Source organism: Suricata suricatta, chromosome 7 (genome assembly GCF_006229205.1).
Source record: "Suricata suricatta isolate VVHF042 chromosome 7, meerkat_22Aug2017_6uvM2_HiC, whole genome shotgun sequence".
Classification (NCBI taxonomy): Eukaryota; Metazoa; Chordata; class Mammalia; order Carnivora; family Herpestidae; genus Suricata; species Suricata suricatta.
Window position 1 is genome coordinate 41,830,913 of NC_043706.1, and position 6,990 is coordinate 41,837,902.

Below are 6,990 nucleotides of genomic sequence, written 5' to 3' on the forward strand. Positions count from 1 at the left end.
AGTCGTATTATATTTAAAAGATAGCATCAGAACTGTAATTTATTTAGAAGTCATATAATAATTAGCAGACTCTTTAGAAAACACTTAGGCATAATTATCCATCTTCTCCTCAGTTCCTGAAAAATAGGTAAACAGAAGAATCAATCAGCAGTCATACCTGGAGTATGTTGTGTGTGGTAAGTCTCATAGCTTAAGATGAGATATTTACTGAATATATTCGCTGAATGAAAGATTTTAAGAAAAAATCATATTAGTCAGCCGTTAACATTGGTACAGAGAAGACTAAAGTATGAATTATTTTTAACAGTCACAATTTCTTATGAAAATATTAAAATACAGTTGTCTTCCTTTGGGCAAATGCAATCTCAACTTACAAATTACCTGTGGAGGAAGGAGGTTCCTGCAGGCAGACAACTACTAGCTGGTAAGACGTACAGCGTCCCCGGAAGTAGTGACAGTGGGCCTGTCTCCCAAACACAGGCTGTACAAGTCCCTGCGCAGCACTGTGGGCCGGTCTGAACCGCCCTGTCACATGACCAAATCATCTCTTCAAATAAAAGAGGGCAGGAAAGATTTCAAATAAAAGGCAGGAGTGGGGAGTAGCAGGGGAGAGAAAGCTAACCTTGATTTTGTATTTGCTCTTCTGCGCACTGTTTTAAATATACTGTCCTTTAAACACCGACAAAGAACCTGTAGGTAGGACTATGATCTCTTTTTAAAGATAAGGAAAAAAACTTACGCTTCAAAAAAACTTAAATTGCTCAAAAAAGTCTCACTCAAAGCTAAAAAGTACTAAAGAGACTACATGCAAAATCTATCCAATTCCAAACTCTTTCCACACTATTGCTTCTAATACCATATAAAGACAGCGGCCAATACCAATCGAGGGCTTTCTCTGTATCCTACAGCATCCCACGGTATTGCATCACAAAATCCCGTTGAAACAGAGGGCTTGCTACTTCCGTTTTGCAAATGAGGAATGAAGGCCAAGAAAGTGAAGTACTTCACTGCCAGTCACACAGTAAAGAAAGGGTGAAGCCAAGTTTCAAGGCCAGGAAGTCTGACTCAACTATTATACTATAAGCAAAATTGAGAAAGTGGAAAGGCTGGCCTTGAATGGATAAAATCCAACTGAGATATAACAACCATTTTCTAGTCTATATCCCACCTACACCATTACGACACAGAATTCTAGTTCACAATGAGGGGCAGAAAAATAGGAGTTAAAACGTAGACCCGCTGCTTCTTAGCTGTGTGAAACTGGTCAATTCAAGTAACCTTCTCTGAACTGTTACTGCATTGGCAAAAGAGAAATTTAACAGAACCCACAACTGACAATTGAGATAATGCCTGATTGTCACATCTACTTTGAGCTAAGCATTAGGAGAGAGGGAATTAATCTTATCTCCTATTAGCCTTATAATAATCTTTCAAGATACATTATCATCACTTCTAATGAATCAGATAGCTTCTCAAGGTTTTATGGTTTATCCAATGTCACAGTTATTAAGTGACAGAAGACAAATTTAAATTATATTCTTCAAAATTCAAAGACAATGCATGCTTCCTCTTATACCAATGGTATCACCAAACAGAATAAAGATTTCTCAAAAACTGTACTTATTCTCTCAGAAGTTAATCTAAACTGCAATGAGATCATCAGTTCACATAGTCTTTTGGCAACCTAACAGCAATTCTAGACATTATCTCTCCGGGTTCTCCAGACCATCAACAAATATCACTGATATGCAACGTCCCAGCAAGCATGACAGCCAAGGAAAATCCTCTGTGATTCTCTCCCCTTGCCTATTCCTGTGTGCAACAAAAACGTGCATTAAAACCAACACAGTCAAACTGTGGTGAGACCAGACACCAAAAAGTCACAGTGGGTAGGGAGAGAGGTAGGCCGCAGTGGCAACAGCCTTTGCTGCCATTACTATCAAGACTGTGGATAAGTCACTTAGCCTATGTGTGCTTCCATTTCCTCATTTCTTAACCGAAAATAATAAGTGTTATCGTGAAGACCAGCAATAGAAGATCACACTGTGCTAGTTACTTACATACATCGCCTACTCTGATTCTTATAGAAGTAGGAGCAGGGAGGGTATATAAAAGATAAAGACCCTGAGTTTGAGGCCTACCCATATCACACCATCCTAAAGCTGCTGGGGGTCCAACAAATCTAAGGAGTGTTCATAAATATTTTGTATATCTTAAGTCCCAGCACTACACCTATGAGTAGGTCCTCCTGACACTCAAGTATAGGAACTTTTTTCCTTATCAACAATATAAAAGTCACTCATACTTCCTCTTGCTCTCATACCACCCCACCCACGAAATTACTAACAGTATGTACACTTTCTAAACTTCAATATCTCCTTCCATGTGCAGCCCATCAGCTAGAGAAAACCCAGCACAGAGTTTACATCTAACTGTATTTACTGAATAAATGATTCAACATAAATTGCTCACCAGCTCCTAGTATTAGGTACGTACAGATATTCTCTAATTTAATGTTACAATATCCATAAAATGATGATCAAGCCCATTTTGAAAAGGAAGAGGCAAAACGTCACAAAGGTTGCAGAGCCTGGGTCTCCGAGCTGATCATGTGCAGAGCCAGGGCTGGAACAGTTTTGACAAACTCTGCCACAGCCTCATGCTGTTCCCACTTGGAATTCATAGAACAGTTTTATGGAAAAAAAAAGTACGACTTGAGACATCGTGAAGGATGGCCAGGACTTTAGAACGTGGAAACAAGGACACTGTTAACCCAAACGAATGAAAAGAAGCAAATCACAGAAGACAGGTGCCAAGGAACGCTATCTAGTAACTTTTACCTAATACAAGCATTTAACTTAAGAGCAGGAATATAGGTATGTAAGAGATTCGGAAAGATTAACATAGTAGCAAAAATCAAAGTAAGAAAGTACTAGAATGGATAAATTTGGAGACATAGAAGCCAGGTCATATTTCATGAGTCAAGGGGTAGTGAAGCTTCGGGTCTTAGTGATGACAGAAAAATGGAAAAGAAAGAAAGGATACCGGGAAACAAAGAACTGACAAGAATCAACTAAAATAAAGGAATAAAAGAACTACAAATTTGATTGGAAAAATGATGATGCCATTAAGAAATTTCATTTTCTACATTCAATAATGTGGTTAGGTATATAATCAGGAAAAAAATTTTTTTAATTTTTTTTATGTTTTTTATTTATTTTTTGAGAGACAGAGACAGTGAGATCAGGGGAGGGTCAGAGAGAGAGGGAGACACAGAATCGGAAGCAGGTTCCAGGCGCTGAGCTAGCTGTCAGCACAGAGCCCAATGCAGGGCTCGAACCTACAAACCGTGAGATCATGACCTGAGCCGAAGCTGGTCACTCAACTGACTGAGCCACCCAGGTACCCCTAAAAATTTTAATTTAATCATTTAACTTAAGAAAAAATAGGGAATCAAGGAAAATGGAAATGTTTCAATTAATTCCCAGACATCTATGCCTTTATCCACCTTTAATATATCAAAAAAGTCACGTACAAAAATTAGAAAGGAGTCTTGCAAGATGTGTCCAATATATATTAAAAAAAACTTATTAAAATGTTATTTTAACACTTAATGACAAATAACTCAAATGTCCATAACAATAAACTGAAAAACTTGTGTACCTATCAAGTTGGCTCAAGTGAGAAAAGCAAATGACTGAAGGTTACCAACATAATCATTATTTTATAAACCAAATGGTAAAATTAAAAAATATCACATACTGCAAACTAAACCATATCACACCTCTGCACCAAAGTACTAGAATTTATTAAAGTTTTTGGTATCTCCACTTATGTTTAAATTTGTTAACTTTACCTTAATGTCCACAATATATCCATGTTCGTAATTATACATTAAACATGATTTAGCAGAGATTAAAACGGATGTTTCAAAAATATGGGTCGCTTTAATCTCGTGGCTTTTGATTATCCCTGGCAGAAAGCCATAAAAACCACACAAGGACGAAGTTTAGACAGCATCCAAATAAAAATGTTTTACAGAAATACATTAAGCAATGATATTAAACTGATGACTACTTAAAAACAAAAGCAGTATCCGGCTCTAAAATAGGTTACCTCTGAAACAAAAAAAAAGTACTACGATAATTGAAGATTCCAAATACAAAAAGACTTTAAATACACACACACCCCAAGAATAGAGAAGTAAAAGTCCATCTACATAAAAATGCTATAATAACCACAATAAGAAACACTATACAGTCACTAAAACTGATTTTATAGAGATTTTGATATATTTAAAAACACAAATCATGTTAACCAAAAACATTAAATAAAATCATGTATATGCAAATATATATATATTCCAAATATATACAAAAAAATAAAAAAGCTAATTTAAAATTGTCATCTCCAGGAAAAATAATTATAAGTAGTTTTATGTTCTTCATATTCATCCAACATTTACCATTTTTCTAAGTTAGCTTACAAATATGATTTACAACAAAGCAAAACAATGTTAAGTCTTGGTGAAAATGGCTCTTTTCCTAATAAACAGGCACTGAAAATAAAAGATCCCTAACCATTTTTCTTGCAACAAAACTGCATAAATAACAACATTTATTAGGGAAGCCTGGGTAGCTCTGTCAATTAAGCATCCGATTTCAGCCCAGGTCACAATCCCCCACTTCGTGAGTTCAAGCCCTATGTCAGGCTCTGAGCTGACAGCTCGGAGCCTGGAGCCTGCTTCAGATTCTGTGTCTCCCTCTCTCTCTGCCCCTCCCCTGCTTGCACTCTGTCCCTGTCTCCCAAAAATAAATATTAAAAAGTATTTTAAATAACATTATTAAATATACAGAGAGATGGGTAAAAGCTTAATTCTATACACCTAAATTAGCCTTCCCCATGATCTACCACACAATTGAGTTTTGAGGCACCTGGGTAGCTCAGTCAGTTAAGCCCCCGAGTCCAGATTTCAGCTCAGGTCATGATCTTACAGTTCGTAAGTTCTGAGCCTCACGCTGGCCTCTGTGCTGACAGCATGGAGCCTGTTAGGGATTCTCTCTCTCTGCCCCTCCCATGCTCACTCATTCTCTCTCTCAAAGTAAATACATTGTTTTAAAAATGAGTTTTGTGATTCTTTCTATGCAAGTCTTATGAAAGAACACACCTATCATTTACATCCAATTTCCATTCAAACTGGGTATCAGGACACAAAAAGTAAAAGCATCTGTATAGTGATTGTAATATGCCAAATATTTTGTATACCAAGTTATTTGATCCTCACAAAAATCCTAGGATGAGCGTTAGCTCAATCTTAAAGATTTAACGTCCACAGCCACTAGGTTGGACATTAAAAAAAGTACTGATGAGGATGTGGAGAAGCTGGACACTTGGTATATTGCTGGTGGGAATGTGAAATGATACGGCCTCTATGAAAAACAAATGGCAGTTCCTCAGTAAGTTAAAACAGTAACTCCAGTGTGACCTAGGAATTCCACTCCTCGGTACCGCCCAGAGCTGGGGGCAGGGTGGGGGGTTTCTCAGGGGTAGGAGAGCGGCACAGTGAGGAGTGATAGGAAGCAGCTGCTTAATGAGTAGGGGGTTACCCTTGGGATGATGAAAAAGTTATGGAACTAGATACTGGTATATAGTAACTAGATAGCTGCACACAACACTGTGAATGTACTTACTGCCAGTGAATTGTATACTCTAAAATAGTTAAAATTGTATCTTAGGTGGAGTTCCTGCGAAGCAAAGGCCAAGGTAAAAATTCTTTAAAAGTGACTGAGGGACTCCTTTTACATAAAAAAGTCTAGAAAGTGAGTAAGGCAAGAAAACCAAGGTGCAGCGGAAGTCTAACCTCATCCTGACCCCAGCAGGAACTTTGGAGTCTAAACAGCACCAGGAAGGAGTGCCTGGGTGGCTCAGTCGGTTAAGCGTCTGACTCTTGATTTTCGCTCAGGTCATGATCACGTGGTTCATGGGTTCAGGCCCTGCATCAGGGCTCTGACAGTGCAGAGCCCGCTTGGGATTCTCTCTGACATTACCCTGCTTGCTCTCTCACTCAAAATAAGAAACGTAAAAATAAAGAAATAGGGGCACCTGGGTGGCTCAGTGGGTTAAGCCTGCATCAGGCTCTGTGCTGACAGCTAGCTCAAAGCCTGGAGCCTGCTTCCGGTTCTGTGTCTCCTCCTCTCTCTGCCCCTCCCCCTCGCATGCTCTGTCTCTTTCTGTATCAAAAATAAATAAAAAATTTAAAACTTTTTAAATAAATAAATAAATAAATAAAAAGTGAATGGCACCAGGGAGTTGTCCTGCCTTAAGACATGACCATGCCCCATATCTCATAAAGTCAGTCACTGGCTATAAGTCACCCACCCAACCCCTTGGCAAGTGGGGAACATCCTGTCCAGGCATCTCTGGTTAAGACAACTCCGAATACATCTGTGGAAGCATTTGCTGCTAAGAGCTGTCAGGCACCAGGTCTACAGGTGTGGGACAGGCAAATACCCTATCCAGGTAAAAGGATCTGGGTGTGGCACCAACAGCACCTACTAGGAGAAGGAAATAAAGGCTTGAGAAACTTGAGTGATTTATCTAAAATCACAGGGCAAGAATAACTGAAACTCCAGACTCTTCTCATCTTATAATATGTGATATTCTTTCCCAGTCTAGCTTTGGATAATTTCAACCCATTAACACATAATGGTGAATTCATTTTGTTTGCCTTTTCTTATCCCTTTATGTTTTTCTTATTCTGAGTATTTGCTTCATCAATGCAGTGATTCGTTTTGTTTTGCTGAGAGAGGGCGAGGAGATGGTTCCTTATGCTCTGCTGAAACGGCTTTTGCATTAGTTCTGGTCCCTACCCAGCAAACTCCTGCTTCACATCACATCACCTGGCAGAAGGGGCTTCTCTCAATAAGGTCTCCCTCAAAACTCTGTTCAGAGTTAGAGTCTGTATTATGTTTTCAAGACTGTTTGCTTTTT

The 6,990-nt window shown here is 38.6% G+C and overlaps 1 protein-coding gene across 3 annotated transcripts in view; it reads right to left on the bottom strand.

Moving 5' to 3' along the window:
• The window catches only part of SUPT3H (SPT3 homolog, SAGA and STAGA complex component), a 498,445-nt gene that overhangs the window by 421,419 nt on the left and 70,036 nt on the right, over positions 1–6,990 (bottom strand). The window lies entirely within an intron of this gene.